The sequence below is a fragment of the Mytilus californianus genome, unplaced genomic scaffold (genome assembly GCF_021869535.1).
Source record: "Mytilus californianus isolate M0D057914Y unplaced genomic scaffold, xbMytCali1.0.p SCAF_4, whole genome shotgun sequence".
NCBI lineage: Eukaryota > Metazoa > Mollusca > Bivalvia > Mytilida > Mytilidae > Mytilus > Mytilus californianus.
In genome coordinates, this window is record NW_026262690.1 from 38,861,107 (window position 1) to 38,883,416 (window position 22,310).

The 22,310-nt window shown below is 31.9% G+C and overlaps 1 long non-coding RNA gene across 1 annotated transcript; it reads left to right on the forward strand.

Annotated features, from left to right (window-relative positions):
- Positions 1-3,070: 3,070 nt before the first annotated feature.
- Positions 3,071-17,085, forward strand: LOC127698317 (uncharacterized). The gene is made up of 5 exons (XR_007980788.1): positions 3,071-3,130; positions 4,994-5,087; positions 12,083-12,145; positions 14,737-14,834; positions 16,467-17,085. It is a non-coding gene; the product is annotated as an uncharacterized LOC127698317 (long non-coding RNA).
- Positions 17,086-22,310: the final 5,225 nt, after the last annotated feature.

The following is a 22,310-nucleotide window of genomic DNA, read 5'->3' on the forward strand; positions in this document are numbered from 1 at the left end:
GACGGAATATGCTATGAAAAGAAGTAAGTTGTTTTAATTCTTGTATTAACATTATACATATTCATAGGTACTTCACATTTGACACCCGGTCATGTTGCTTATCATAAGTACAACAATATTTTCTAATTGAACTGACTTTAATGAGAGTAAAGTTGATTTAACACAAATGTCACTTTACAGGTTTACAGATACGACGGACTTTTGAATACTCAGAAAAAAATCAGTTGTCATCAGCTTCTTACCTGTAAATATAATGTGTCTCGTAAAAAATATTACAACTTAAAGATGATATTTTACATCCTACCATTATTCTGATCTCGTTAATGTAATGGAACGTAAAGTGAATACACTGGTGAAGTTCTTCCATCGTTCATCAGCAAGGACAACAGATGTGATATGCTAGCCAATTTAGTTAAAATTGTTCGTTCTTCTTGTGTTCTGGCGATTTCTAATACTTTCTGGCATTTGACACATACTGACTAAATCATTACATACTATGATGAGAACTCATGCAAATCTGCTTACTGTCGCAAGTCAGTTGGATATTGGTTCCTTTTACGTATCAATCACAGTATCCTAACCACATTGCTAGTGATGTATACTGAATGTTTGATTTAATCAAGCAATTATGATAAGTTATGTATGAACTTTAAAATAATGAATTACAATGAACTTCTAGCATACTGTAAAAGAGAGGCGAAAGATACCAAAGGGCCATTCAAACTCATGAGTCGAAAATAAACTGATAACACCATGGCTAAAAAAGAAAGAGACAAACAGACAATCAACAGTACACAAAACACAACATAGAAAACTTAAGACTGAGCAACACGAACTTACGTTTAGTTCCAAAATAACTTTTACCAACAACACTGACATTTAACTATAATTGACGTTCAACCGTCTCGTTATGTTTTTTTTCATGAAATGTTTTGCTGGTCATTTCATTTATCAATTAGTCTAGTCTGTTTCGTTAACCTCAATAGTAACGACAAATTAATATTTATAAATATATTTGTAATTGGTAAATATGAATTAATAACTGATAGTTTAATGTTAATCGCAGTAACCTATAATTTTTGTTGTAAGATCTAATTTATTGGCCGGGAAAAGATAATGAAGAAAATGAAGAAAACATTTTTTTTTAAATTAAAGTAACAACTGTTTTCCAAGGACTTAAACACGTATTAAATGTACAGTGATTAAAACAGAATGAAAAAGACAGATGTAAAAATTTCTTATTATTTGTACCATTTTTCTATTTTGGCCAAGTTTGCGATGACATCTACACCAGCATTTGGATTTATTGTTTATTTTTAACAGAGACATGTAAAACATTATATGTCTCTGTTTTTAATAATTGATACTTTCTTGATCTGAATGCCTTTCAATCTTTCCCCTCTCTAGTTTGCCAATTCTTGTAATAGAGAAACGTTTAAACTATTACTAAATTGTTTTTTAATGTATATGCCTTTTTACGACAATATGTTCATACGTAGTTTTAGATCCATCTTGAAACAATTAAAACCATATGTGTGATAATACATTTCATTTGATAGTCCAGGTAAATATTGACATCGTCCTGAATATGCATGAAATATTTGTCACCAGCAGTTAGGCAAGCAATAAACAAACATTCAATTTATCAATAACAATTTACAGTGTGGGAAAACAAAACAAAGTTCAAGTGAAATACATAAGAAATTAGCGGCAGTTACAGATTCGTTGTGTTCGAGTTATGAAATTACCCCTTTCTACTTTAACAGTAAACTACAATGTAGTTCATTTCTGCATTGTAAAATTACTTTTCTTTGGCGTGTTGTTCAAGTTAAACTAAGGGATAATATTTTCTTAATCACTTATAAAAGATGAGTAAGTCACACTGACATCCAACTTAAATTTCTGCCAAACTCCGTTTTCAACAAACAAATAATTTTTGTATCTATAAAATATAGATTTGTTTATTGTCTTCAATTTTTAAAAATCCTAATCTGCCCTTTCACGAAGTATATTTGAAGAATGTTATAGTGTTTTTAAAACCTTTCAATCTTGGGCCTTGGTCATTTTCAGACAATACTTCTAATTTGTGTAAAGACATAAAATATATTAAAAGATAATATAAAGGATGAAGAAATAGTTGTCTTATAAATTATTTTAAGATTTCTCGAAAATTCATATATTAATTGGCTAAATTTTCTTGAGTATAAATAATCGTATAGACAATTTTAGTCATGTATAAAGTAACTAATTGATTCTATCTTTCGTGCCGAATTGTCAATAAGGATGCAATAGGTAGTGAAAAATTTCTGAAAGTTCTTGCTGCTCTATATTGAAATTTGAGATCAACTGACCACTATTAGTGTTTTCAAAACAATATATGAATCAAAACCAAACCAGCGTTTGTGTATCAAAAGGGGAATAATTATACACTTATTGTTAAATCATATGATATCATCTGCTATTTTAAAACCTTATTTATATTTTGATGCAAGACTTATTCGATACCTCTCATGGTGGAATATAAGTCCCCGAAGGCATCATCAAACAGTACTTTGATACTGGCATGAAAATACGAATATTGTTTAATCAAAATTTAATCCCTCATGCAAATATCTTATTTTTCTTGGTTTTGCTGTACGTTTGGTCTGTTTTGGTTTTATCAGCTTTTTTACGTTTGTATAAATTTTGGATTTTCAAATATATTTGCATCTGGCATCACTGAAGAGTCACTAATTTCGAAATGCGCATCTGGTGCAGTACAATTGGTACAATTGAAAATATCAAATGAATTATTTTCTTGCATGGGTATTGTGCAAAGTCACCAATACTATAGTTTAGGACGGATTGATTTTCTACAGATTTGATATTTCTTATTAAGCGGAGCCAAATTTGTCTTTTTTTAAACAAACGTCTAACGTTATATATTGTCGCTTTTTAGTCTTCTCTTTTTTAAACACTATTTCCTTTGAGTTATCTATTATTTTTCCTAGTTCTTAATATTTAAATACTTGTTTAATCCTTTGATGCCGAACGACTTGACATGAACAGTTATTTATACTCTGCAAGATAAAAGTGGTTAGCGAAAAATGTTGCGATGGCTTCTACAAAAGTTCAGATGGTGATTGTTCGGGTAAGAAAGTATAGTATTTCAAGTATCGGATTGCCTTGACAGGCAAATATGTAGTATATCAAGTTCTACATTTGCCTTGAAAGACAAATGTATCATATTTCAAGTTCTGAATAACATAATTAGATTAAGGTACTATAGAATTTACAAGTTGTAGAGTGCATTGAAAGATATAGGTTCATCATTTAAAGTTCTAGATTTGCAATGGCGGGTGTATGTCACACACAAACCAATTGAATCTTAATAAATTTTATTAATTTTATTACTAATTACCAATGACTGCCTTCATTAACAGGGATGTACTCATTACACAAAAAAATGCCCAAGCAGAGTTATGAGGTGAAACGACTGAAATCGAAACTACCTTAGCAAACGGAAAGAGGGGTATTTGTTTTTGAATTACCCTATAAACCTGAAGAATAGTATATGCTGTTTACAGGATACTTAATTTACTGACAAAATATAGTATATGCTGTGTACATGATACTCATTTGACTGACAAATTAATCAGGTGCAGAATATATAATTCTCATTCTCCTCAATTCAGTGAGCAGGGGCTTTTATTTTTAAACAATTTTAATATAAGATAAAGAAGATTTTAAATAGAGGATAATGCTTATCTTATTTTTTGACATTTCGTAAGATTTGAATATCAACATTATTTGGTCTCAAAGAATTGTTGTAGATAATCAATCAATGGTAATTATAAAATTAGTCAAAATCAAATATATGGATACATTCAACCATCTGCAAATATTTGATTTATTGTTGGTGTTTTACATCATACATCGACAATTTTGAATCGCAGCCATTACAGTTTTTAACTATCGGTAGTGTGGAAAGAACGTTCGTGAACTGTTTTCAATGTAATTTTGTTTTTCAATTCTGTTGACAAATTTTCTTCACATTTAAGTTCTTTTCTTTGCTTATTAATTGTTGTACATAATTGTTTTAACCTTTGGTAGATTTACATTGTGTTTAAAAATATGTTGGCAATAGAACGACTATTTTTTTTTTCTAAATGATAAAAACACTTCATACTTCAATAAATGAGAATACATACATCATAGTATAAAATATAGAATTTGAGAGCATAGATAAATAAAAGCAGATGTCGGGGTATACATCAGTGTGACAGCTTCTCTAGGGGACTCAGAAAAGAAAACATCCAGTCTTCAACAATTTAACTAACATTAAAAATGGTTTCTTGTATGATTTAGACAGAGTGCATGGTAAAAATTGTGCTAAGAATAATATAATACACATACGGACTTCTGTGTTGGTAAAGGAAAAGAAAATGAAAATAACACTTTATAATTTTCGTAAGTCCGAAACGCTTTCTTTTGGGGTTAACTCCATCAATTATTACAGGCATATTTAGGATTACAATAAACCATCAGTTAATTCTACAGTGCAGTGACGAATTAATGTGCCTTTAAACTTTTAAAGTTTGCTGAACCCTAGAATCGGAGTCGATAATTGAGTTTGTAAAATGTCAAATTCAGATTAAGGATTAACAAAATGATTAAATGATATATATATATGGTATGAAATATAAGAAATACATTTCTATGTGACACATTAAACAGTAGTGCATCGTTGAATGACATTAAATGACGTAATATATGTCAGTATAAAAAGTCTTCAACTTTTAATTCTCTGTTGCTAGTCGAAACATTTGATGTTAGCAAAAAGGAATAATTTCTCTTTCATTTCCGCTTATATATAGATTACAAGTATTATCTGCTAGGTAATAATATATAATTTAACTCTAGTAGAAGTGTCTTTTAACAACAACGATTCATCTTATAGCATCCTGGCATGCACATTGATAGGTTTCATTTTTCTTCATTTACTTTTTTGTAGAATGTCCAGATGGCTCCTACGGTAAAAACTGTAGATTTAATTGTATCGCTCCTTTTTATGGAAAACTCTGTGAAAGTTTATGTGAATGCAAAAGGTAAGTTTATAACGCCGTACATAAACATAAGTTAATAAAGCCATCAACGCTTAATTCTTTCGGTCAATGTCTAGCTACGTTATCAAACATTTTATGAATCAACATCAGCTGAAAATCATTGACATTTCTGTTACATTAAAGACATTGTAAAAAGATATGAATACAATACTTACCGATTGATAATTGTTTCCCTTTTGTTCTATTCTGATTCTAGACGTCATCTTAAGATAGTTTTACGAACAAAGAGCATGTTTTTTTATGTTACTTTTAAAGTAACAGGATGGATATTTACATTTGAACATAAATTTTAATTATATGAGCAATACGACTGGTGCCACATATGATATGCTTAACCTTCCGGAGCACCTAAGATCACCCCGGATTTTGTGGGATTCGTGTTGCTCGGTCTTTGTTTTCTATGTTGAATTTTAAGTACTGTTGTTAGTCTTTTGGTCGTTTTTCGTTTTTTGACATGGCATTTTCAGTTTGTGTTCGTGATTTTTACAATACAAAGTAATTCATTTTAAAAGTTGGATATTACTTAATAAATAAAACATGATATTAATTCTAGAAAAAAAACAATTTTATATGAAGAAAAACATCAAAGAAATTGAAACTCAAGGAATTCGAACATTTTCTATAAATATCTCAGTTTTCAATGATTAAAAAAAAGATACTGATATAAACAATTATAGTATATCCAATCAAAAGTATGGCTTCTTATGAGACATACATGTAATGTAATAATTGATAATAAAAAGTTGAGATAACCAAATGTCATTCTATTACAACTTTTAAAGTTGTGCGATTTGATAAAACTTTAAATGTGCAGTCAGTTTTGACAATATTTTGTATAGTTTTAATTCATTTATTCTATTTATTTAATTGTACAATGACTTAAATGAAGGGTGCATATAGTAAGAATCCTTCTTATTATATAAATCCTCGCTTAAACATACGCACCCACCCAAAGAATTGACTTCTGCAATTGTATACTCTTATTAGTAACTTGCATGTCCAAGTATAATTGTTCATTTTGATAAACAAATTATAAAAACACAAAAACAAAACGAAAAAATACTAAAAACAAAATAAACACATACTATGAATTTTACATGATATTTCACGAATCATTCGACATCGACAGGAAAGAGAAACCATTTTTTGTCATCGCCAGTATCCACATCATAATTACAAATAAAAAAATCGTTCCATATTTCATTTCATCGTGAAAGAAACAGCAGTTTAATCAGTACTCAGTTCTCACTTTTCTTTATCGTTTTCCAAGAAGAAATGAATGGATACGTTATGTTTAACTTAAGTATTATTCTTCTTCTTTTTCTGGATTTTATTCTCAAACACACTTGTCCGAGCCGACACTTATTTAATTTTTTGACATTGTCTTGATCTTTGGCATAAAGTGTATAGCCATGAGATATTATATAAGTCTTATATCATTATGTCCTTTACCGTTGATCTCAAGGTCAAAATAATTGATGTTTTGTTCTTGACCTTTGACTTTCAAGGTAAAATAATTAAATATTATATGTCCAACCCTAAATCCATATATATTCTTACAGGCTATGTCAATTTCTTTTTACTGCACCGAAGGAATAATTCCTTGAGGTCAAATCCCCGTTATATAATGAATCGTTAATTATCTCCAAAATGGTTTATATCCCCACCCATTGCCTTGATAGGTCATTTCTAATTCACCATAGGATTTGTAACCAGGGGACACATTCACATCCGCACCCCTCCATCATATTAATTCTTAATTGCCTGGTTTATACATTTTATTCTAGACGAGGTCTGTTTGTGGTACAAGCCACGTCTCTTTCATTTCATTAACTGTTAAATATCTTTAAAAAAAAACTGTTAAGACCCACCCCTAATTAGTAAATCTTTTATATTCTTGTTTTCATGAAATGACCTTCACATTGAAACATAGGTTTTGTAGTTGTCTTTAATTTTTAAAAAAATGTTTGCTATTGCTAAGCAACCTGTGGGTTTCTATGCTCAATATGGAATTCGTCAAAAAAGATGAATGATAATCTAGATGTTTATTTTATAGTGTAACACCATATGAGAAAGTTTATTCTTCCAAAATTACTAAATTCATACTTCAGATAACATAAAGAACCCATTATTGAGCGGTTGCTATGCACTTGTTATGTAGCTAAGTTGTTGATAAATAAAGGCAACAGTAGTATACTGCTGTTCGAAACTCATAAATCGATAGAGATAAAAACAAATCCGGGTTACTAACTAAAACTGAGGGAAACGCATCAAATATAAGAGGAGAACAACGACACAACAAAAATACAACATTAAAAATGTAACACACACAGAAACGAACTATAATATAACAATGGCCATTTTCCTGCCTTGGTACAGGACATTTTAAGAACAAAATGGTGGGTTGAACCTGGTTTTGTGGCATGCCAAACCTCCCGCTTTAATGGCAACGTCAAACACAACACCAAAACGACAACATCACATGACAGGACCACAATACAAATAAATGGGAGAACATATAGGACAAAGAAACACACGAATAATAGCTAACAAAAGGTACTAGGCTTAAAATTCAATACGCCAGACGTGCGTCTCGTCCACACAAGACCATCCAGTGACGCTCAGATGAAAAAAGCTTGAAAGCCAAAACAAGTACAAAGCCGAAGAGCACCGAGGACCAAAACTTCCAAAAAGTTACGCCTAACACGGCCAGGGTTTTCTGCCTGGGACAAGAACATCCTTAGTATTTAGAATAATTTATAATTTTTCAAACAGTAAATTTTATAAAATGACTATATAATAGATATACATGATAAAACCGAAGTGGGGACTAACTACAGAATAAAAACGGATACATTACATAAAACAACTTAATCCAACATATAAAAATACACAGCCGAGTTAGCCAAAGCAGCAACGCACAAAGTGACGTCACATTTGATAAGCATTAAGTGAACTACAATTGAACTAACTTTTCATTTCTAACTAAAAGTTGCTCATAAACAGACAATCTGCATTGCATTCAATTTAATTTGTTCAATTAAATGACTAATTGATTTGTAGTTATCTTTTATTCAAACATTTTTTTGCTGTTGATAAACAACATTTGTTTTGCTATGCTCAATACGGAATTTGTTAAGAATAAAGATGTATATGATAGTATATTGGAATGAAACACCATATGGAAAAGAAAAATCTTCAAACAACTGCTAAATTCATACTTCGGAGGGGAAAAACACCCATTTTATAACCGTTGCTAGGCAACATTTCTGTTGCTAGGTTGTTTTTAAGCATATAGTGAACGAAATCAAAGGGACTTTTCATTTGTGACTTCAAATTCTTCCTGGACAAACAATATTATTTGGAATTATTTAAATTTGTACTGATAAGGCAATTAATATGTGATAATTTTGATACTTAATAAAAACCGTTGCTAGGCAACCTTCCTTTCACCGGAACACAATAAAATCATTGTTTTTTTCAAGTTTCTATACTAAGACCACCAATGATATTAATATAAACTTATTTAGAGAGGGGGCAAAAAACGCCCCTTATCTAACCTTGTCCTTTCCATTTTGATTTTCTGATTAAAAAGATTTCGGAATTTTTCAATTTTCTCATTTGACAAATCGATTTTGTTTTCTCGTAATTGATGAATTATATCCCTTGTTTAATGCCAGTCCCCAAATTAAATGTATCGTTGTCGAAGTCGCCATTTGTTTGTATAACTCTCATATAGATGGTCAATGGTACGAAAATTATAAAGTTCTTTAAATTCTATTGATATCATCGGAATGCATAAGCGTTCCGATTAGGGGTTTTGCGTCATTTTTTGTTTTGTCATTTGGATTTATTTCTGCAAAAATTAGTATACTTTCAAATTAGTTTTAAACATTTGTTTCGAGCACCTATGGCGGGAATTGATGTTTGGAAACGCCAATATGTAGATCGATTGTACTGTTAACCAAAAATAAGTTTTCGAAATATGTTGCAGTAAAATCTTGAAATTATGTAATACCCCTTGTTGCTGGTAGTGGCGGTGATGATGCTTGTGTAGATGGTTTAAATCATCTATATTTAGTTTTAAATATTTCCGTTTGCATCAATGAAAACAATCAGTTCGTCTGTTTCTCAATGAATTGTTCAATATCTCTGTATTTTCCCTATGATATGATATTTCAAACAAATTAGCTTATCCGTATCCTACCATCTTTTGTTCAAAATGTAAGATATAGCGCATCCTTATCTCGCTCAATTGATATGTTATTGTTGTCTGGCTTGTCTTTCTTTTAACATTCGATTTTTTTCTCCATTCGTGATTTAAAAGCTTAGTATTCTGCATCTCCTCTCCGATCGTTGGAATATTAGCTATCGTATTTTCTAATTTGTTAGTCACTTTTTTAAGGTGACTCAAAACTGTTGACGTGTTTTTGTAGATTTGCCAACTCCGCTGACGATTTTAGTGGACTTGATATTAGCTGTTTTCGATTTTTTATTTACTCGTAGCTATTCCCTATTCTTACTGATTTCTGCAGGTTGCGACAAACAGTTCCTCTCGGTTCAAAGGACGAGGATCCAGAAGGCAACTAGCGAAATCCACTGAATTGCGGACAGGCACATAAATATAGTGGCGGGTTTAAACATGTACGTGATCGCGCATCCATTCCATAACCTTTGACAGGGGCATAAGAGCACAACATAGAACACACGGTTAAGATCAATTGGAAAGTGACTCATTAGAGCGACACGAACATTTAAAAAACTAGAAATACAACAAAAGACACAAATATATAAGAGTACTCAGTTACTGAAAGCTAGTTCACTGCCATTAGATCGGCACAACACACAAAATGAATCCTGTTTGAGTTGTTTTGTCTCCCCTAAATACAAATATAACTTCTTAAGTAATTGCTATAAAACAAAAAGAAAGGAGATACCAAGAAGAAAATCTAAAACCATATGTACAAGAAAAAAAACGGCAATGGTCAGTTGAATATCGAAGACCAGACAAACAGCTGTCCACAAACCATTAAAAAACTAAAGAATGAGCCACACGAACACCACCAACATTCTGGGTGAACTGTGATTGAACTCAGAAGAATCAGCAGTTCCTGCACAACCGGTAACACCAGCCATGTTGCTTTTGTAAATTTATATTTATGATTCAACACAAGAGAATATGTATCTTAAAATGGTGGATTGACAAATGTTGATCTAACACTAAGACGTAATCAAAATAAAAATACATCGGTAATTGTTAATTCTTTAACTCTAAAACTTGACTTAATATGAAAGTTTGAAATACAAACAGGGTTTGTCAGGACAAAGACAAAATAAGACTTTTACTAGTAAACAAAATACAGACTTGAAAAATAAAGTAACAAAATATTTACTGAAAACTAAAGAAAGGGAACAAAAGGAAATTAACAAGACTGGAAGTGAACTAACGTGCTCCGGTTGGATTTATATAACAGTCCTGCTTCACTGGTGACACACGTCGTTTTCCTCAACAAGTATAAGTTTGTCTCATTTTGTATTGTCACAATCGAGTAAAAGGGGCGTGATTGTAGATACAAGTGGGACATGAACATGATCATCTGTGTCATAGATATTTCATAATGGTCAACCAAATAATGAAGACGTCCGTAAAACTTTCGAAAAATTGACCGATTTGAACCCTTCATTCAATAGCATCCTTATAGATAGCAACATTCTACGAAAGAAATAGTTTTACGAAACGCAAGCCCTAGAATATCGTATCCAATGAGCGATATATTCTCCTTATGCAGGCTTTCTCCGGACTTTGCTAAATAGAAATGGAAAATTCACAATGATAAAACTGAAATCATTTTTTTTTTCGTAAATTTTAATTCTAATCCTACCTTCATTGTACATTTCTATATGTAAGTTATGACATGAAGCAGACTTATCTGTTTCATACTTAACTGTATCTGTGGTATCCTTTTGTTAAATTATATTGCATTAGGTGTTATTAACATAGCCACCAAACTTAAATTATACATTCAATTATTCGTTTTTACTAAAAATTGCAATGTTGCGATAATTCGACAATTTCATGTGCTGATAATTAATACTTATTAATTAATAATACATACGAATGATATTCTAAACCAACAACCAAACTTTTATCTTGAGTAATGAATGATTGGATATCCGTAACAAATATTGTATGTGCCTGTATCATACTTGTTCGGTTAAGTTTCGGATTTGATCCTTTTAATGAAAGACATTCAGGGGAAATTCGACACTGCTCTTTAACTTAGATAAAAGGTTGAATCAACAAGAAAAGAAACAAAATCAACAGTTCTTAACTATTTGGTTGAATGAACACCATTGTTGTCATCTGTTTAGATCGGATTTACTAAATCGTATTCCAAAAGAATTGGTGAGGTTGTATGTTATGTTTCTTAGAAAATTTTCTCAAGAATTACAACTCAAAGTAGCCTTTTCAAACAAAGACATACAAGCGGGGTCCACTCATAAGAAAAACAGAGCTTTGTTTGTACAAATAAATTAACAACTGGGTTAATTTTATTTGCAGTGTATGAGCCAACGTCTTTATTAGCTTGGCAAGCAAGCTTACTAATATTTACAGTTTGTTCTTATGTTGTTCTGTTTAATAACTGTGCCAGGTTAGGGCTGTGGTGGCGTTGCTTAGATCCCAAAAACATGTTTCACTCTGCCACATTCAATGTCCCTGTCCCAAGTTTGAAGCCTGTAATTCAGAGGATACGATCATATGTGCTATCTGTCACATTTGTTTTATTATAAACCAAAAATGACTAGTGTAAAACCATTCAAACAGGAAAACCAACGGTCTAATCTATATAAAAAACGAGCAACGAGAAACACTCATATTTCAGACATTGTTAATATTTATATTATGAAACAGAAAATCATACAGATATTTGTGCTGTCATTTTCCTTTTTAGTTTATAAGTGTTAGTATGTTCCAGGTGTCATCATATTTACGGGTGTGGAGAGAATTTAACAACAGAAAGGTTTAGCTTGTATAGCACGTATGTATTCCAATTAAGTAACTATATAGTTTCATCTCGAAATGGGTCTTAACTTGATAGTTGTTAAACTTTTATTTAAAATTTTCTGCTTTTAAAAAGTATAACAAAAATGCCGAACTCTAAGGTAAATTAAAAAAAGAGGGAAGTCCATAAAAACTGCACAATCATACGTTATCAACCAATGTAGCGTATGGAAAACAACTGTCATATTCCTGACTTTGCATTACACTGTCCGAAGCTCTTTTTTTTTTGGATTTACTTCAACAGGAACGCTCAAATTTAGACATTTGAGAGCCATTGATGTGTAAATACGCTGCAATGTTTGGAGCATTTGGACCAAGAAGGACCAAAGTAGTAAATTTTTATTTCAGGCTTAAACCACATACTGACTCACATACTTACCAGTACAAATCCATTTATTTCCATATGAATATGTATAATTTTTCCTCGAAATGTATGCGTTTAATTTTTATATGTACGAATAATTCTTAAACGTGGTCAGACACAAGTTTAATGTATCGGTCCTTTTTCATTTGTTCAATAATGTCCATTTTACTTTGCTTCAGAAAATCGATAAAGAATTACAGTAATCAATTTCGTTTAGTTTCTTTTATTCATATAAACACGTGTTCAATTTTCGAGCATTGTGCCGTCTAATAACATCAGAGTTTACTGCAATGATCAAACCCAAAATAAATAATATCAAACGTCTTCCATCTCAATTATAGGAGTGTACAACGATACGAAATTGCTTTACGCCAAAAGGGATGATTTCTATTTTCCAATTGTGAACTTTCCATTTCTATGTAACTGTTCCGGACCATATGAGTATTTGGACCCTTGCGCGTATGGTCATGACCATATACGTATACTCATATGGTCCGACCATACGCGTATGGTCGGACCATATGAGTATATACTCGATTGGTTATTAACGGGCCCGACCATATGAGTATTTAGACCATATAAGTATTTTGCAAATAAATCATGACTTCGTTCGCTGGAACACACAGCTCGTTCTCCGACCAAAATCGGCACAAGTTACTTTCTGAAATTAGTTATCTTTTATATGTTGTCTGAATATTGGTGTATCTATTATTTTCAGCTTGCCTTCGCTAGAGTAAATTTGATTCAACTTTATCCTGTTGACTTTCGGAATGGAGTTTTTTCTTCTTTCCCCGGTGTTTAGGTTATTTTATTTTTTTAATTCGTCTAATTTCTATGTTTTTTCTCTCACTTATTTGACGTGTTCTTGATCCTTTTCATACATTCTTACAATAACAGTAGTTCATGCGTGCTGCTCTCTATTTTTATTTAATTCACGTATAAACTACTGGTATTGTACAATCGTATGACTATGAGCATGAAAACATTTAAAAAAAAATAACTAAAATACTCTGAAATATTTAAGAAATTGTAATTTACTCAAAACAAATTAAAACACCAAAATAAAGATAAAAACGATGTGCCTGTGAGTTCAACAGTTGACTTCTTGTTAAATGGTTTATTTCGATATTACTTCGAAGTTATATTCCAAAGTCGAAGTCGACATATTGCGTTTCGGAAGCAAAAAACGGCAATGACTATGCAAAAATAATTTTGCTCAAATTTTAATTTGTGAGTAAAATTCATGTTTTTCATTAAAAATGTAACAATGAATACCATTTGCTTAAATTAGTCACAATTTCAATTAAGAAACTTTTAACTAATGACACCTTGAAGGTTCATACCTAATGCAACGTACAACGTATTAAATACCCGGACCATACGCGTATGGTCCAAATACTCATATGGTCCGGAACATAACCACATTCCAGCAGCGCCAGCGTATGGAGTATATAGCTTCCAGAGCATGCATTTCCTATCATGATTTCCTTGATAAAATGTTGTTACTTACAAAGAAGCTTTGGAACCAAAAATTCCAAGTGGCAAAGTTAAAGTCACACCTTCGAAAGTATTACAGACGCCATCATGAGTTGGTTGACCATTATGGGATATTAGTGTCCCAGATGACGACGAATATATTTCAATTGTCATAACCACAATCCTGTCGTCGTTTCCTCGATTGTGACATCACCAAAGGAGACTTTTCACCGAATTTGTACTTATCATGAGCAATATGACGTGTTTCACTAGTAGAGCAGGTTCACCTTACCCTTTGGGAGCAACTGAAACCACGAAATTATAGGGTTTGTGTTGCTTAGTGTTAAGTTTTCTATGTCGCGTTTTGTGGACTTATGAGTTTTCAATTTTCCCTTGGTATCTTCTGACTTTTTTTACACACCCTTCAACACTATTCCTTTTACTAATTTGAAAAGATCTACTATATTTCTTATTAAACCGTGCGTTTATGACAACATAATTGGGATGTAAAAAAAAACGTGAACTTTTCTCAGATCAAAAGATAAAAAAACATAGAGAGATGCATTTTAGTAATAATGTTTTATATATTGTACTAAGTTGAGATAAACTTGAGGTATAATTACAAAATTCCTTCTGTTGTTCAAACTAAATTAAACAAAAATGAAACAGCTAAGCTGAATAAAATCTCGATTGAGGACTTCCATTATTAAATTTCAGTTTCATTATAGGAAACCTACGGTGACTAAAAAATGGATAAAAGAAATTTCTTTAACAGAAATCACGAAAGAATGGAACAAAGAAGTTACTTCAGCAAAATATGAAAAAGGTAGTCCTCATCTTATGCAGGAATTATTTGTTCTTATTTTTTGTTATCAATAAACACATAATTTTATTATAGCATTAAGATCAAAGGCTTGATTGGAATTAAGGGAAACATGTTTCATCTGAAATACTTGCATAGTAAATAGAAGCGTCAAATTGACTGCGTGGTATTCTTCAATTCACAGCTACACCCTGTCAAAATACCGATTTTGAATCTGATGCCTCGCATTAGTAGAAGTGCCATGATATTTGGACGTTTAAAAACATTACAACTTTTAGACGGGTTTGTTGATGGACTGTTTTAAAAAAAAGATTCTAGCCCTATTAAACATACAAATGGATTCAACGTCTTCATTCCGACAGAACGTGGATGTCTATCTATGCATCCCGTATAGTCAAGCGATCGCACTTTTTTAGCATGGTGTTACTGACGGGTGGTAGAATTCCAGAATACCATACTTCTATACTTCAGTCACTTTTGGAGACTTTTTAATACAATAATTGGGGTGGTTTTAACAAAGTGAGACGGACAGGAAAATTGGCGACATTTCAAGCTGCACAAGATTAAGTGTATGTTGGGTAAATACATAATTATTCCCATGCAACAGATCCACTCTAGATCCTTCCTAGTGTTGCAATGGTTTTTTAACATTTAGAGAACATGGCACCATCAAAACACGGGGCTGGTGATTAAAGAGTAACAGTGATGATCAGAAATTTAAGAAATAGATTTATCTATTGGAAATTTTCCACTGTGTGGAAAATATCGTTGTAGAACTTTCTTTGGGAATTTTCTTGATCTAAAGTTTGCTTGGTAAGATTTTACCTAAAAGGTTATGAATGTATGTCGAAGGGAAATATTGTACGCTCAACAAGGACATTTATTAGGATTCCAGATTAAGCCACGGTCCAATCCTCTCGCATCTGTCTAATGTATGCCTGTTATTTACCATTGAGTTTAATCAAGTTCTGTAGCACGTTTTAAAAAGATATGAAAATATGAATATGATGGTCAATTTCAAAAGAATATCTCATTAAACGAATAGTATAGTATCTTGATTGCAGATATAATTTTATTTGTCAATGTTCAAAAAATTATCTTTTAAAAAAAGAAGATATTTGAAATATGTCAAGGTTGTTCTTATGTTATGCTACTGCACTACTGTCCCTGGTTATTGGGAGGATACACGTTTAACCACGCCGCATACTGTATTTGCCTGTATATCAGTTGTTGTCGTTGTTTGGTTGCTGCCGTATTTGTTTTTTTGTATTTGCTCAATGTTGAAGGTTGTACGGTGATATATAGTTGCTTACTTCCACGTTGTTTCGTCTCTGGCTCTGGTGGATAATTACCGGATTGGCAATCATACGAAATATTTTTATTCTAAACTGACAATAATGTAACAATAAAACACGTTAATCTACTAATACTGTCTTCAACAAACGACGAATGTCTATACAATATGACAAGCATACAGGTGTTGGATTCTGATTCTCAAAATCTTAACCTTATCTTTTTAACACAAAAACTAGTGACACGTTAAGTTTTTAACCTATAACATATGTAATTAATCAGGTCAAGTTGTTCCTTTGCTTGGATATAAAGTATATATAACTATTTATAATTTCTTTTAAGAAAAAGAATCTGCATTTTCTATGGAGCAGGTTATAGTTATAATAGTAGCATCATCAGCCAGTACTGTGGTGTCTATGGTAATTGTTATTATTTTCGTCTTGATACTTAGAAGACTGTTGTGTGAAAAACAACGTTCTGGTCGTGCAGGGACTTTTAACGAAGCTATATTCACCAATAATGACATAAGATCACAGCTACCAACTCCCCAAGAACATTTTATTAATACCCAGACAAGTGCCATTCCTGAGTCCCAATATGAAACAGTTGACGAATCAAACATGATAGAAATCTCAGGCATAAGAATAGGTGAAGAAAGATCGGCTTTACGCAACACGCATATCTCTAGTTCAAGCTGTGACAGCAAAACATCTAATGCCAGTGGAGTTGCATCTGAGGATACTGAAGGTTACCTCCATCCATACAATACTCTACAAGAGAATTGGCAAAATAAATGTTATCAGTACAGTTCATGCAGTCACAACTCTTAAACAACAAATAACGACAGAAGGGATATCAACAAAAACTTCCAATTTCATACCATCAAAATATACATTAAAGATATATTGCAGATGGTCAAAACATTAAAGTAGACACGTGTTGTTCGTTTATTGTATTTTTATAGTTTGTTCTTGTGCTGTTTCATCAATGTCCCAGATTAGGGGGAGGGTTGGGCGCCCGCCCAACATGTTTAACCCCGCCACATTCTGAATGTGCCTGTCCTAAGTCAGGAACCTGTAATTCAGTAGTTGTCGTTTGTTGCTGTATATCTGTGTAGTTGTCTCATTGGCAATCATACCACATCTCCCTATTTCTATAAAGGTAGCTTGCGTGCTAGCTCAACCATAAAATTGGACGGAGTCAAAAGTTAAGCAGAGAATCAATTGAAAGTAGGGACAGTATATAAAAATTGTGAAACCAATTTTACCTGTCAGTTAAAAGAAATATGATTTCAATCTAAATTTAAAATCAAATGTCAATCATATATGGCATGGTATTGGTTGCAAAAATTTGATATTTTTCATTTAAATGCAATATTTCTTATTTAATTGGTATATTTCTTAATTTAAATGCAATATTTTTTTATTTGAATGGTATATTTTTTTCATTTAAATGCAATATTTTTTATTCAGATGGTATAATTTTTCATTCAAATGGTATAATTTTTCATTCAAATGGTATAATTTTTCATTCAAATGGTATAATTTTCGTTCAAATGCAATATTTTTTATTCAATTGGTATAAAATGTCATTTGAATGCAATATTTTTTATTCAATTGGTATAGTAGTTTTTTATTTATATGCAATAATTGCATTATGGGAAATGCTTCGAATACAATAAGTTTTCTCTCAAATATATAATATTTGATAGGACAACATAAAAAAATCCTGTATCCTAATTATAATAGTGCTCAATTGGAAGAGGATATGGTCACAATGGTTTCACTACGGATATTATTTCCAATTATATTTTGTATAGAGAACATTACACATCACTTGAATTAAATCATTTCCTTTTTTAAAATAAACTTCAACCTTTCAAACAAAATGATTCAATTACGACGTAGGAATTACATCCCTATGAGAAATCATTGAATATAAAAGTATAAATGTACCTAGGCATGGTTTTCCTTGCAACAAATGTTATATTTATCTTAATTCACGAGATTACCGGAAGATCTGATGGAGTCTGCTATGAAAGGAAGTAAGCTGTTTGATTCTACCGAAACGCGTATCTGGCGTGCAAAATGTGAATCCTGGTATCTCTGATGAGTGTATCTAGCGTGATTTAAAAAAGAGGGACGAAAGATACCAGAGGGACAGTCAAACTCACAGATCGAAAACAAACTGACAACGCCATGGCCAAAAATAAAAAGACAAACAGACAAATAATAGTACAGATGATACAACATAGAAAACTAAAGACTAAGCAACACGAACCCCACCAAAAACTGGGGGTGATCTTAGGTGCTCCGGAAGGGTAAGCAGATCCTGCTCCACATGTGGCACCCGTCGTGTTGCTTATGTTATTACAAATCCGGTGAATAGTCTAATTCGGTAGGTCACATTCGTGAAAAGGGAAGGGTATTGAAGTTACGACATAAGGAACATATCCGATATCATCTGTGAAACGGTTATTCCATAACGGTAAACCAACTCGTGATGGCGTCCGTAAAATTTACGAAGGGATGATTTCAACTTCACCATTTGGAACTTTTGGTTTAATAGCTTCCTTGTGAGCAATAATCCTCTATCAAGGAAATCATTATAGGAAATATAAGCCCGGGAATATCGTATCAACTGGGAGATATATACTCCGTATGCAGGCGCTGCTGGAATGTTGCTACATAGAAATGAAAAGTTCACAATTGGGAAGCTGAAATCATCTCTTTTGTCGTAAAGTTTTGTTTTCAACCGACCCTCATTGTCAATTTCTAGATGTAAGTCAAGATATGAGGCAGACTTAACTGTATCTGTAGTATCCTTTATCCCTAGTTCGACGGGATAGATTCGTTCAACATAGTCACCAAATTTTGTATTATTTAGTGAGAGAACATCATCTATATAGCGGACCATAAAGTTAAAGAATATTGTTAACTTCTTATCTTTCTTCCTAAGAAGTTCATGTATGAAGTTAAAATGTGTACTTCCATCTTTGTTTGAAATTTTAAGATTTCGTCTTACCATATGCTAAGCACTTATATTCAAGCTCATATCAGTATTTTGATCGTTCCGCTACAAGACAAAATTGTTTAGTATATAATTGAACTCTCGAACCTTAAACTTGATAACCAATCAGGCAATTATTTTACAGTGGGAAATCTAGTGAACGAAAACAAAACAAAATTCACTCTTCTTATGATAGAGTCGAGAAAGTCAATAATAAAACAATGCCGGTGACGATACTGATCAAAAGTTATTTAGACATTTAAAAGAAATTATTTGTTAAACTGTGTTATTAAAAAATATACATGCGAATACACGATGTTTTATGTTCAGTATTTATCGAGATGATTGCATTAGAAGCTTGTGAAATTGAAATTTAAAAAGTGCCAATCTTTGCTGCATATTGATGAAAAAAATTAAAAAAATCATGTATATACAAAATCTAAAGATCTTTCGGGTCACCAATTTCCGGAGTGTTCCACAAAATCCTTAGCATGTTACAATTTCCCAAAGTATACTTATTTTTTCACACCTATGTTGTTTGGCTTTGAGCGTTCCTGGTGAAGGTAAATCCAGAAAAGCGCTTCGAACGCATGAAATTATTAAACGTGTTTTCAATTTTTTTATCGAGCACACCGGTCTGCTCTTGTCACATGTACATTTAATAGAGAAATATTGTCTTTTCATGAATATAAAAATTTAAAAGTCTGTCTGTGCAGATTAAGAAATTAAAGATAACTATTCTTATAAAGTAGGTATCTTTCTACCAGTTTTTATACAATTTTAAGAAAAGGTCGTCTCGATTTTTGTACATGTATTTGCGGTCTTCTCGATCTATTCACATTCAATGTCTACATCGAGATAAGGTCCGTTTGAATTTGCTTAGTAACTTAATTTCAAAAGTGCCAATCTCTGCTGCATATCAATCGATTCCTTGGAATTTTTTCCCTGACTTTCTCTGATCTAGCTATATATATATATACGGATAATTAGCATGTTCCAGAGAAGTATACAGCCAGTAGAAAAATAAATTGAAGATGGTACTCCAGGAATTTATTCGCATAGCAACATTTTAATCCAATTTTACATCAAGTTTCTATAGCCTGATGTACTTGTCGTTTGCTACTTAATGAGGGAAATAAAAACATTAAATGGAAGTTTTGTTTTTATTTCAACTTATTTCTATTCTTGCTAGTGAATCCATAATTGATAGCGTCCTTGCTAAAATGGGACAAACATTATTAGGTTTGGTACCATTAAAACGTTTAAACCCGCTGCAATTGTTTGCACCTGTCCTAAGTCAGGAATTTGATGTTCAGTTGTTGTCGTTTGTTGATGTGGTTCATATTGTTTCTCGTTTTTTATATAGATTAGACCGTTGGTTTTCCCGTTTGATTGGTTTTACACTAGTAATTTTTGGGGCCCTTTATAGCTTGCTGTTCGGTGTGAGCCAAGGCTCCGTGTTGAAGACCGTACTTTGACCTATAATGGTTTACTTTTATAAATTTTGACTTGGATGGAGAGTTGTCTCATTGGCACTCAGACCACATCTTCTTATATCTATAAACTATTTGCCACTCTACATTAGCCATTTATCCAACCATTAGACAAACAGCACAATCAAATAACTCTGATAAGGAAAAATATCAAAAGAGCCACACACGTGTAATTATGTTTGATAGATGGCTTTCAATACGTATCAAAGTGTGAATTATCTTTGAATCGCTTTAAAAATACAATTGCGTCATCAGGTAAACTCAATCTGCGACAGCGAAACCCACATTTTACGTAGACCAAGCTTCAAAGACAAAACAGTTATCTCTTAAATATATATATAATGTTTGATAGGACAAGTTTGATAGGACAACATAAAATAAAATAAAATTCCTGCAACCTAATAGTGCTCAACTGGAAGAGGATATGGTCACAATGGTTTCACTACGGATATTATTTACATTTATATTTTGCATAGAGAACATTACATATCACGTGAATTAAATTATTTCCTTTTTAAACTAAACTTCAACTTTTCAAACAAAATGATTGAGTTACATCCTTATAGGAAATCATTGAATATAAAAGTATAAATGTACCTAGGCATGGTTGTCCTTGCAACATATGTTATATTTATCATAATTCACGAAATTACCGGGATATCTGATGGAGTCTGCTATGAAAGGAAGTAAGCTTTTTCATTCTAGCGAAAGGCTCGTCTAGCGTACAAAATTTTAATCCTGGTATATATATTGAGTTTATCCAGCGTGATAGAATAAAATAGATCTTCAGCAGAGTCTTCTTTGTTGGATGTTTTCACATTTCGTCTTATCAGACGCTAAGCACCTAAATTCAAGCTCATATCAGTATTTTGGTCGTTCTGCTTCAAGATATATAATTACAGACTTGTTTGATATATAATTGAACTCTCGAAACTAAAACTTGTAATTTCAGATATTAGACTCCTTAGTTTTTGGGTTTGGCATTTTTTGTTGTTTTACTTTTTATCCACCAGCTGACGGGCTTCAAGTGAATTTAATGTATACTTAGGGTATACAGCCATCTTGAATTGTACACTCGCAGTTCAAAATCGGTCTAGTTATTTTCCCAAATCTGCAAGTTTGGAGACAGATTAGCAATTAAATGGTTAGACTGTTTATTTATATAATAAAAACTTGGTGATTTATTGTATTATTCAAAATATTTAAATAAAAATATATTTTTTTCTAGTTTTCAAAATCATTTTTTCAAATGAGCCATTTAAGGGGAGATAACTCTTTTAGTAAAAAATTTATAATGGACTAATAATGAAATTTTAATTTTTACTTGTAGCAAGAAAACAAGTTCGGTGACACCATTTTTTCCATTTATTTTCTTAAAACATATAATAAAACCTATCTTCTCACAATTTATTTCAAAATTCTATCTCATAGAATTTTTTATGCAAACAAATGTGTTTTTTCATGAACAATCTAACCAAATTTAGGCAATTTTCAACGACTCATAGCGTGAAAAATAGCACGGTGACCCATACTTTTTATTATATTTTTGAAAAAAGCATAGTAAAATCTTCATTTTGGCAAATTATAAGAAAATTCTGTCTCAAAAAGTATATACTTATGATCTACCTTAAGTTCTGTGGAACATTCTTATGTACAATAAATAGTAAAATAACAAAAACACCGA